This window comes from Suricata suricatta, chromosome 1, assembly GCF_006229205.1.
Source record: "Suricata suricatta isolate VVHF042 chromosome 1, meerkat_22Aug2017_6uvM2_HiC, whole genome shotgun sequence".
NCBI classification, from domain to species: domain Eukaryota; kingdom Metazoa; phylum Chordata; class Mammalia; order Carnivora; family Herpestidae; genus Suricata; species Suricata suricatta.
The window spans coordinates 29,995,414-30,006,614 of NC_043700.1; positions in this window are offsets into that span (position 1 = coordinate 29,995,414).

Here is an 11,201-nt window from a genome sequence, read left to right on the forward strand (position 1 = left end):
ACCCACATGTAATGAGCAGATCTAATCTTAAAAAGTGTGCTAACAGTTTTGCATACTAACAATAAGATTTATCTGCAGGCTGACAGCTTTACAGGTAGTCTTTTATTTTCCAAGGCAAATTTGAAAATTAGCAAATTAAATCACAACATTGTTTACATGGTGCAGAAGTACCTTGTTTGGGGCGTTGTTCTTTCTGCTTTAATGCATAAGAATCTTTTAATAGCTAGAAGAGGACAAAACCTTCTATTTCTTTACTTCTGGCAACATCCACCTCTTCCATCTAAAGGGATCAAAGACCACGTGATAGAGGAAGTGATCGTTTTTAACTAGTAGGGCTTCATTGTAGTTTTATGAAGCCGTAGAACCCTGAAAGCATCATAGGTGAAATTTGGGGACTGCTGGAGTCATTTTTATCTTTCAAGATCAAAAGGAAATAACTTCATAAAAATCTCCATCTCCCTTCCCTGGGCACACCAGTATGGTGGCAGGACTTGGTTAGCCTAATTGTGAAACTCTTATTGTGAATACCTTATACTCATCCTTCAGCCCAGAAAGGTCCTCGATACTCAAAATCTAGCCACTTGAAGGTGAAAGTAACATGTTCATTATTGCCAAGGACGTCGCTGCTTTGAGCTGTATGGGAGGCTATTGTATTGCCAGTGTCTCTAATAAGGGGAGATAGATGGAAACCATGAAATGAATTCATATTACATGTGCACTTTTCATATTATATTTATGGAACCCCAAATGTATTAACTGAATATGCTTGCTGCACAGTAAATTAGCTCAATTTCATGGTGAGGATTTCCTTTTCTCTTAAATATAAAAAAATGCCCAAATTCAAGCTTATAAATGTTCTCAAAGCCACTCAGAAAGTCTCTCTGGGACATTAAAAGATCAATTTATAGTAAGCCTAGGTACAAAAATTATCATAAAGTAAAGAACTTAGGTGTACCTACAACTCTTAATTTGATAATTCTCTCACCTCCCTACCTATTCATGCTTTTCCTTAGACCTTATTGCAAATTACTTGTGCCAATAGACTGAAACATGTGAAACATATCCTAACCTGTTGACATGTTTCCACTACTGACCTTACTAAAAGGGCTAATGATAATGAATTGGTTTATGATTTCATCCTTCAGGAGTTCAGAATAGTTGTGGGAAATGAGATGTGATTTTTAAATTTCATGATTCCACTTCCCATGGTTCATAGTTACAACCAGAAGAGCAAGTGCAGTCTTGGATACATTCCACACTGGGTTATATCTCTCTTGTTTGCAACTTGTGCATAGTGAGTTGTTTTGACCACTTTCCTCTTGCCAATCTCTCTACTAGCTCCTTTTAATATGCCTTTAGTCTTTATATTGGCGCATGACTTCACATTTTTAAACCTTTCCTGCTCACTGCCTCTACTCCCTTGCTTAGATACTATCCAGTTTCCTCTGAGCTCTCAAGATGAAAAATATTATCTTTCCCTATTGGAACCAGAAAATAAGTTAGACTGGAAATCAGATTTCTCAGTATTCCCTGCCTTCTCCAGATTCTTGTTTTTGTTGTTGTTGTTGTTGTTCAACTGTATTTAGGTATAATTGACATCTAAAATGACAAGATACTTAAAGATGTATATAGTGGTGGTTTGATGTATGTACACATTGTGGAAGGATCCCCCCCCATCTAGTTAATTAACACATCCATCACTTCACACATTTGTCTTTTCTGTGTGTGTGAGAACAGATTTACTTTTAGCAAATTTCAGTTTTAAATAGCATTATCCAATTATATTCACCATGTTATATATTAGCTATAAGACCTTATTCATCTTCTAACTGCAAGTGTATAACATTTCACCAACCTTTCCCTATTTTCTTCACTCCCTAATTCCTAGAAATCACTTTTCTTCTCTGTTTCTATGGAGCTATCCTTACAAATTTGTCCTTTTCTTAAGATTCTACATATAAGTGAGATCTTATATTATTTGTCTTTGTCTGGTTTCTTTCACTTAGAATAATGTGTTCAAGTTCTATCCATCTTGTCACAAATGGCAGGATATCCTTTCTTATGATAGAATAATTGTCAAAAAAATCCTGTTTTATATATATATGTATATATACAAGTATGTATATATATACATATATATATATATATATATATATATATATATATATATATATAATGTTTCACATTTTCAGTATCCATTCATTGGTTGATGGACACTTAAGTTGTATTCTATTGTGAATAGTGTTGCAAGTCCTTAATGGTTAGAGATGTGATGCATCTTTTTAATGTACCTGTTTGGCTATTGGGTGTCTTTGAGGAAAAAAAATATTCAGGTCCTCTGCCCATTGTTTTAAATGGATTGGTTTGTTTGTTTGTTTGTTTGTTTGTTTTGCCATTGAGTTGAATTCTTTATATAGTTTGAATATTAACCCTTTATATGATTTGCAAATATTCACTTCCATTCTGTAAGTTGCTTTTCATTTTGTTGATGGTTTTCTTTGCTTTATGGAAGATTTTTAGTTTGATGTACTCCTGATGATTAACTTTTGCCTTTGTTGCTGGTGCCTATGGTGTCACATTTAAAAAATCATTGCTCAGACCAATGTTGAAAAGTTTACTCACTGTTTTCCTCTAGGAGATTTATGGTTTTAGTTCTTGTGTGCAAGTCTTTAATCCATTCTGAATTAATTTTGGTGTATGATGTAAGATATGGGTCCAGATTCATTTTTTTGCATGTGGCTGTGCAGGCTTCCAATGCTGTTTATTGGAAAGCCTGTCCTTTTCCCATTAAGTATCTTGACTCATTTGTCATAAATTAATCTTGTTTTTATCTTTTTCATTGATGTATGTATCTGTTTCTATGCCAATACCATGCTGTGTTGATTCTATAGCTTTGTAATATAGTTTGAAATTAGGAATTATAATCCCTATAGTTTTGTTCATCTTCCTCAATGTTTCTTTAGCTATTCAAGGTCTTTTATGGTTCTATATAAATTTTAGCATTGTTGTTTGTATGAAAATTTTCAGTGAAATTTTGATAGGGATTGCACTGAATCTGTAGATTGCTTTGTGTAGTATGAATGCTTTAACAATTTTAATACTTCCAATCCATGAACATAGAATATCTTTCCATATTCAGTTTTAATGCAGCAATCTTCTACTTTCTTGGTTAAATTTATTTTTATGTATTTTATTTCAGATCCTTGTTTTATCCACTTTATTTAACCAAAACACATAGTCACAATTCAGGTTATATATCACTTCAAAGTGTTTTACTTCAAGAACTTTGTCTAGAATTTGCATCCACTGTATCCACTTCTTCACTTTCAGTAGGTTTAATTTCACCCTTAGCAGGATCACTGGTCCCAATTAACTTAAGCTACCAATCAACTGGGGCTCTATGTGCTCTCCTAACCTCCTAACTTTGCTCTACCAAATCAACTACATTTTACTGGTGCTCAATTACTCTTTCTCTGTTTTCACCTCACCTGGTCCCATTCTAGAACAAAACTCAATGGCCCATTTTCTCTTTTTCTGCTACCTGATGCAGAAATTAAACTTGGTGTTTATCAGTATAACTTTGGTTAAATACAGTTTAGTCACCAGGGCCAGTGATGCTCATCCTAAATCTTTGGGATTTTATTCTTATCCATTTAATGTCCACATTCCTCAAGATGGCCGTTTAGTCCATGGTCTTTTTAAAACCACATCCTTTGCCTCTTACCCTCCTTACTCATAACAGTTAACGTCAGCATGGCCTCCTTCAATTCACCTTCACCTCTTACCTTCCTGCATCTTCACTCATTCTTTTCTTATTTTTTTCTTAAACTTGAACAAGAAGTTATAAACCCCTTCCTCAATCAAAAGTTTAATTGATACTCTTCAATGATTCCCTTTTTCTATTAAATCTTAAGGTATAAATTTGTAAACATAGCTATCTTGAGCTCTAAATATACTCAAGAATATTGCATTTTAAATAAGTAACTTTCCTGATTCTTTGTCTCTATTAAGCTATCTTTTAATCTTATATTGCCTTTTCTTTGAAACTTTTAGATAAACCACTTCAGGAAAGTACTGTGTCATTCTCACATCATCAAGTTACATGCTGATCTGTTCATATGCTCTGCCTTCTCCTAGGTCTGTGACTCTTCTTCTTTGTTTGCTCTGAATCTCATACTCACATACCTGCATGTGGCAGTCAATGGAAAAATCATCTCTTTTTCTGCATTAACATTTTTCCTGTTGGTTAGATAATATTTTCTGAATTATACTATTATAAAATAAAGCCCATTTTAAGAAAACCATGTACTTCCTTGTCCTACTTCCTTTCTTTTCCAGCTACCATTCACTTTCTTTCCTTCTTAGGAGAATTAAGAAGCAGTCCCTAACTTTGTAACATCACTTATTTCTTGTATAATTAATTAATTTAATTTTAATTTTAATTCCTGTGTAGTTAACATGGTGTTACATTAGTTTCAGGTTACCATATAGTGATTCAACAATACCATATAGGCCTCAGTGCGCATCAAGATAAGTGAACTTTTCATCTTCTTCCCCTGTTTCTCCCATCCCCCCACCTCCTTCTCTCTGGCAACCATCTGTTTGTTCTCTCTAGTTATGAGTCTATTTTTTGGTTTGTCTCTTTTATTTTTTCCTTTGTTAATTTGTTTCTTAAATTCCATATATGAGCAACATGATATGGTATCTGTCTTTCTCTGACCACCTTATTTCATTTGTTCTTATACCTTCTAGCTCCATCCATGTCATTGCAAATGGCAAAACACTTCATTCTTTTTTGTGGCTGAATAATAGACTTTAAACCAAAGACTGTAACAAGAGATAAAGAAGGGCACTATATAATAATAAAGGGGACAATCTAACAAGAACATATAAAAATTATGACTTTTTATGCATTAGGAGCACCTAAATATGTAAAACAATAACATACATTTAAGAACTAATAGATCGTAACACAGTAATTGTAGGGGACTTTAACACACCAGTTACATCAATGCGCAGATTGTGTAAATAGAACACCAAAGAAACAGTGACATTGAATGATATACCGGACCGGATGAACTTAACAGGTATATTCAGATCAGTCCATCTCAGAGCATCAGAATACACATTCTCTTCAAATGAGTCTGAAACATTCTCAAGAATAAATCACAGATTAGCCCACAAAACAAGCCTCAACAGGTTCAAAAAAGATGGAAGTCAACCATGCTTCTTTTCTGACCACACCACTGAAACTAGAAGTCAAGTACATGAAAAATCTGGAAAGAACACACCTATATGGAGGTTAAATAACATGCCACTAAACAACAAATGGATCAACCAAGAAATCAAAGAAGAAATAAAAAATCCCACGAAGACAAATGAGAGTGAAAACACAAATCATTTCTTTAATACCCACTGTTTCCCCAAATAATTCTCATTGGGCTTCTGTCCTTACCACACTTATTAGTTTAGCTCAGGCAGTCAACCAAATTACATGGACTGGGTGGTTTAAATAACAGATGTTTATTTTCTCACAGATCTGGAGGCTAGAAGTCCATGACCAAGTTGCTGGGAAATTTTTTTCTGCTGAGAGCTCATTTCCTAGCTTATGGATGGTCACCTCCACTGGTGTTCTAATACTGCCTTTCTTTTGTTTGTGTGAGGACAGAGAGAGGGAGGGGAAAGAAAGAGAGAGAAGGAGAGAGGACCTTTGTCTCTTCTTCTTATAAGGGCACCCATCCTATTGAATTAGTGTCCCATCCCTATAACCTCATTTAACTATAATTATCTCCCTAAAGACCCAATCCCCAAACGTAGTTATATTGGGAGTTGAAGCTTCAACATATGAATCATGGGGGTGGGGACAGAATTTTGTCCCAAACAGAATTTATTTGGAATAGTTCTTCTAAGCATCACCCACAGTTTCCATTTTCACATTCTAGTGTTTGGCTCTGTTACTGCTTCATTTCGCTTATTCTCATCATTTAACATAATTGACTGTCCTTTCTGAAGCAGTTTATTATCTTGTATTTCATTTTATTAAGATATTTTATTTCTTAAAATGTCACCTGTGTGTATTATAATAAATTAACCAAGCCACAAAGTAATTACTTGGCAATTTTTTTTGCATCATTTTCATCCTGAATCTTTTTGTTACGTTGCCAGTATGTAACACCACAGATCAGAGGGTTACAAAGTAGGATCCCTGTGGATCCAAAGTAGGGGGTGGTCAAGATGATCCATGGGTACAGAAAAAATATATAAAACTTTAATATACATTTATTTTTTACCTCGAAAAAAGTAAGCCCTGCAAATTAATTATTTAGATTTAATCAGTCCTCTCATTAGTTTCATGTCATGTTAGATTAGCAGTGTCCTGAGGGAAAAGTGGGTACTCCATAGGTGGTCAGTGGTATTCATCTTATTCAGGTCTTTTTAACATATTGAGAAGTAGTTTAATTAAAGCATTATCAGTTAAATGGATTTAAGCAGGCTATAACTTTTAGGTTTTAGAATCTTGGCAGTGAAGTGCAATGAGATAAAGAATATTTTGTAGCAAATGGAGGTCATTTGCTTATTTCATGGCAAAATTAAATTCAAAAGATCCTCTTTTACAAGAACCTAAGCCTAAATATATGCTGATGGCCACCTGGGTGGCTCAGTCAGTTAAGTGGCCCACTTCAGCTCAGGTCACAATCTCACAGTTCATGGGTTCGAGCCCCATATCAGGCTCTATGCTGACAGCTCAGAGCCTGGAGCCTGCTTCAGATTCTGTGTCTCCCTCTCTCTCTGACCCTCCCCCACTCACACTTTGTGTCTCTCTCTTTCCTTCAAAAATAAATTTTAAAAATTTGTGAATTTTTGTAAAATAAAAAAATAAATAAGTAAAAAAATTTTAAAGTAAACATATGCTGAAGGGTAGTGACATGTCTAATAGATATTAATACACATACACAGAATCATGCACAAATACATGGACACACACACACAAACCTCAGGAAGAAAATGCTAACATTTTTCACAACAAGCAAAACCAAAGTGATTTCTTTTTCAGAAAATAAAATTTATTTAATAAAGAGATTATTTTTAAAATGAATGGAAATGTTTTCATAATGAAATGACTTAAGTCATGAAAAAAAGACATAAATGTGCCAAAAAATAACTTGGAAAGAGAGTTTTTGCTCACATTTATAAATCTTCTCAATGAAAAGTTTCACAGTGTTAGGAATCATAACATGTAAATGGAATTAGAAATAAAATGTCATGATTTTACTAAATATAGCTAATAATTCAGCTTTAAAATTTGGTTTTATGTGTCAGTTAGCTTCTTCACATTTGAAAGCCATTAAGACCAAGAATCATTGAGCATAATCCCTATCAAAGTCTCAGGAGACTTTCGGTGTTTAAAACCAACAAAGTGGCCCTCAAATTCATATAGAAAATCAAGACATGTTGAATAGCGAGAAAAAAATCTTGGAAAAATAATAGAATTAGAAGACTCACACTTCCTGATTTCAGAATTTACCACACAGTAGTCAAGAAGAGTAAGGATCGACATATAGATCAATGAATAGAAATTAGTCCAGAAATGAGCCTTTGCATTTATATTCAACTGATTTTTGATAAAAGTGCCACAAACATTGAATGGGGAAAGAATTATCTTTTGAGCAAACAGTTCTGGGGGAACTTGATATCCACATGCAAAAAATGAAACTGAAGCCTACTATTCACTATACACAAAAATTAACTCAGAAGGGATTATATACCTAAATGTAAGAGAAAAAACTACAGAAAACTTAAAGTTTACAAGAAAATATTTATGATTGGGCTAGAAAATTGTTACTGAGATACAACACCAAAAGCACAGGAGACAAGAAAATAAATAAATAAATTGGACTTCATCGTAATTAAGGATATTATGTTGCAATAATGCCATTAATAAAGTGCAAAACCAGATTCATGAACTGGGAGGAAATATTTGCAAATCCAAAGAAAAGCCACAGAATAAGAGAAAACGTCTGCAAATCCTGTGTCTTCTGAGGGACTCGTATCCAAATTCGACAAAGAACTCTTAGAATTCAATAATAAAAACAAATAACTCAATTTAAAATAGTCAATGGTTTTGAGTAGATATTTCTTCAAAGGAGATAGACCAAACATGGCCAATAAGTATGTGAAAAGATGATCAACATTATTGGTGATTTGGGAAATGCCCATTACCACCACAATGCAATACCACCTCCTACCCACCAGGAGGTTACAATAAAAAAGACAGATAAATGTTATTTTGGAGGTAAGTAAGAGAGGTGAAGAAATTGGAATCCTCATACAGGATTCCAATATATGTATATTGTATAATATATGTATATATGTATAACTATGTATATATATATATATGTATATGTATAGTTAAGAGAAAAGAAACATATGCCCATATAAAAACTTGCACATGGCTGTTTATAACAGCATTATTCATAGTAGCCAAAAAGTGGAAGTAACACAAATGTCCATAAACTAATGAATAATGAATAAAATGCCTCACCCCAGGGAATATTACTGAAAAAATAACAGACCGTGACCACTAATATTTACTATAACACAGGTGAACCTTAAAAGCATTCTGTTAAGTCAAAGAAACCAGTCACAAAAGAGTATTTACGATCCCATTTACATTAGATGTCTACATTAAGCAAATCTGTAGAGACTAAAAGTAGATTAGTGTTTGCCTAGACCAACAAGTGTAGATGAGACAAGATTTTTTTTTATGTTTTAATTTATTTTTTTGAGAGACCCAGAGAGAGAGAGAGCGTGAGCAGGGGAGGGTCAGAGAGAGAGGGAGACACAGAATCAGAAGCAGGCTCCAGTCTCTGAGCTGTCAGCAGAGCCCCACACAGGGCTCAAACCCATGAACCGTGAGATCATGACCTGAGCCGAAGCTGGATGCTTAACCGACTGAGCCACCCAGGTGCCCCGAAACAACTATGATTTCTTTTAAGGAGGACAGAAATATTCTAAAATCAATTGTGGTAATAGTTACAAAATCCTCTGAAGATAAGGAACAAAACACATTCAATTGCTTACCTTCATGAGTGATTTCTATGATTTGTGAATTATATCTCAGCAAATTATTAACAAAACAACCCAGAATCAAATGAATCAAACTTTAGAATAGATATTTGATGTACCTCACACTGTTTTAATTAAAGTTATATTACAAAAAAGTATATAAGAGCACAGACTTTCATTCATCAGCAACATAAAATTAAACATTAAATAGTATTCATTTTACATTTATCTTATCATTTTTAAAGGTCTATTGAAAAATTTGTAAAAGGCACATAGCATGTTTACCAGAAAATGTGTTCACTCTTTTTTGGGATTAAAAAAAATCATAGAACTGTGTTAAGGCCTATTGTCTCTTCTTCAGTGTCTTACTTTATCAACTGTTAGGAAATCTCCATCCTGATTCACGTCTCCATGTAGGATGAATCCCACTTTACTAACATGCTTGCTCTCTAACCACTTCCTCTATCTTTCTCAAGGGAAGACAACAGAGTTATCTTCTGAAGAAGTTTTGGAGAGGAAACTGACAGACATTTCGAAGCTTCTTCTGGATTTTTGGATGTTCTTATTAAAGGAGGAAGCGAATTTCAGTTTGTTCTCAGCCATGTGACCTAGGACTCATTCAAGAGTAGTAAAAAGAAAGAGGTTAGGTTCATAACCGAGGCAAACTACTAGAAAGTGTATTGTATCGCCCATTAAAAACATATCATCCATCTAGTTTTTATCTACTCCGAGGCTGATGTGTTCGTGATTCTTAGCACTACGTGTGCAACCCTTGTATCCACACCCTAGCTGTGAGGACTACGTGGTGGTACACTCCCTCAACGCCCGGTAGCACTCAACAATGGGTACCACAGGGAAAGTGGCATCCCTCCCACAAAGAATTAGAATGGCCCATTTGGGAATCAACTTGTCACTGAAGAGCAGAGAAGTGAGGGGCGGTTAATTGGCAGAAGGAGAAAATGGTAACTGCTGCCGGGTCAAGACTAGAGGTCTGACTCCGTGTAAGTCACAGGGACCAACCATGTACCAAGAGATGAGCTATGGACACGTTGAAAGACTTCCATGGATTTCAGTTGGGAAATGTGACAGTGAGTGGTAACTTTGGCATTCTGCAACAAGTAGGACATTGTACTTTAGTACATATATTTCCTATGAAAAAACAGAAATTCAGTCTGGCAGACCATCTTTCTGGGCAGTGGTTTTACACAGGATGGGTAAAACAAGGCACTGTTTTCTTTGGAGAGCACCAACAGTGCTAGACCACTAGACAATTCTGAGCTAGAAGAGGTCAACCTCACAGGATCCTGGGGATTGAAAATTTCTGGGATGAATGGGATAACAGCAATTTGGGAGATCGCTGAGGAAACTGGTGCATTGATGTGAGGAACTGTTAAGGCCAGAAAAGAATCAGATGGAAAGGTTAAAGGGAAGAGCGTTTGGGGCTCACATGGGGACAGGAACAGTTCCCCTTCCAAACAACTAGATTGGAAAACTCTATAACTTGCAGGACCTTAGAGAGGGTAACTCAGAGGTACCTGCATCTGTAAGGGGGAAACACTAGACAGAGTATTTCTCTGCTCCCATCTGACAAAGCCCAAAAGCAAGACATGAAGGGATCGAATTACAATGTCCAACAGGCAACGTGAATGGATATAACTGATTGCAGCTTTGATCTTGCAGAAAAAAATATTAATGAACTTGAATATATAAGAATAGAGGACCAAAAGTGAGGTGAAAAGAAAAAAAACTAAAAATTAAGCAAGGCATCTGCAAGTTTTCACCATATTCATAAATTAACTGAAAAGAGATTGTAGTCCTAAATGTAAAACCTGCAACTATAAATCTCCTAGAAACAAAAACGTAAGAACAAATATTTGTTACCTTGGGTTAAGAAAAGATTTCTTAGGTAAGATACCAACAGCTAAAAAGCATGGTCCACAAGAGAAAAACTTGATACATTAGATTTTGTCCAGATGAAGAAATTCTTTATACATTATAGACAATGTGCAGAGAAGGGAAAGACAGACCACAGATTGGGAGAAAATCACTTCACAGGATACATCTGATACGGGAGTTGTATCTAGAATATACAAAGTTTCAAAACTTAAAAATCAGAATTCGATAATGCAAAAAAA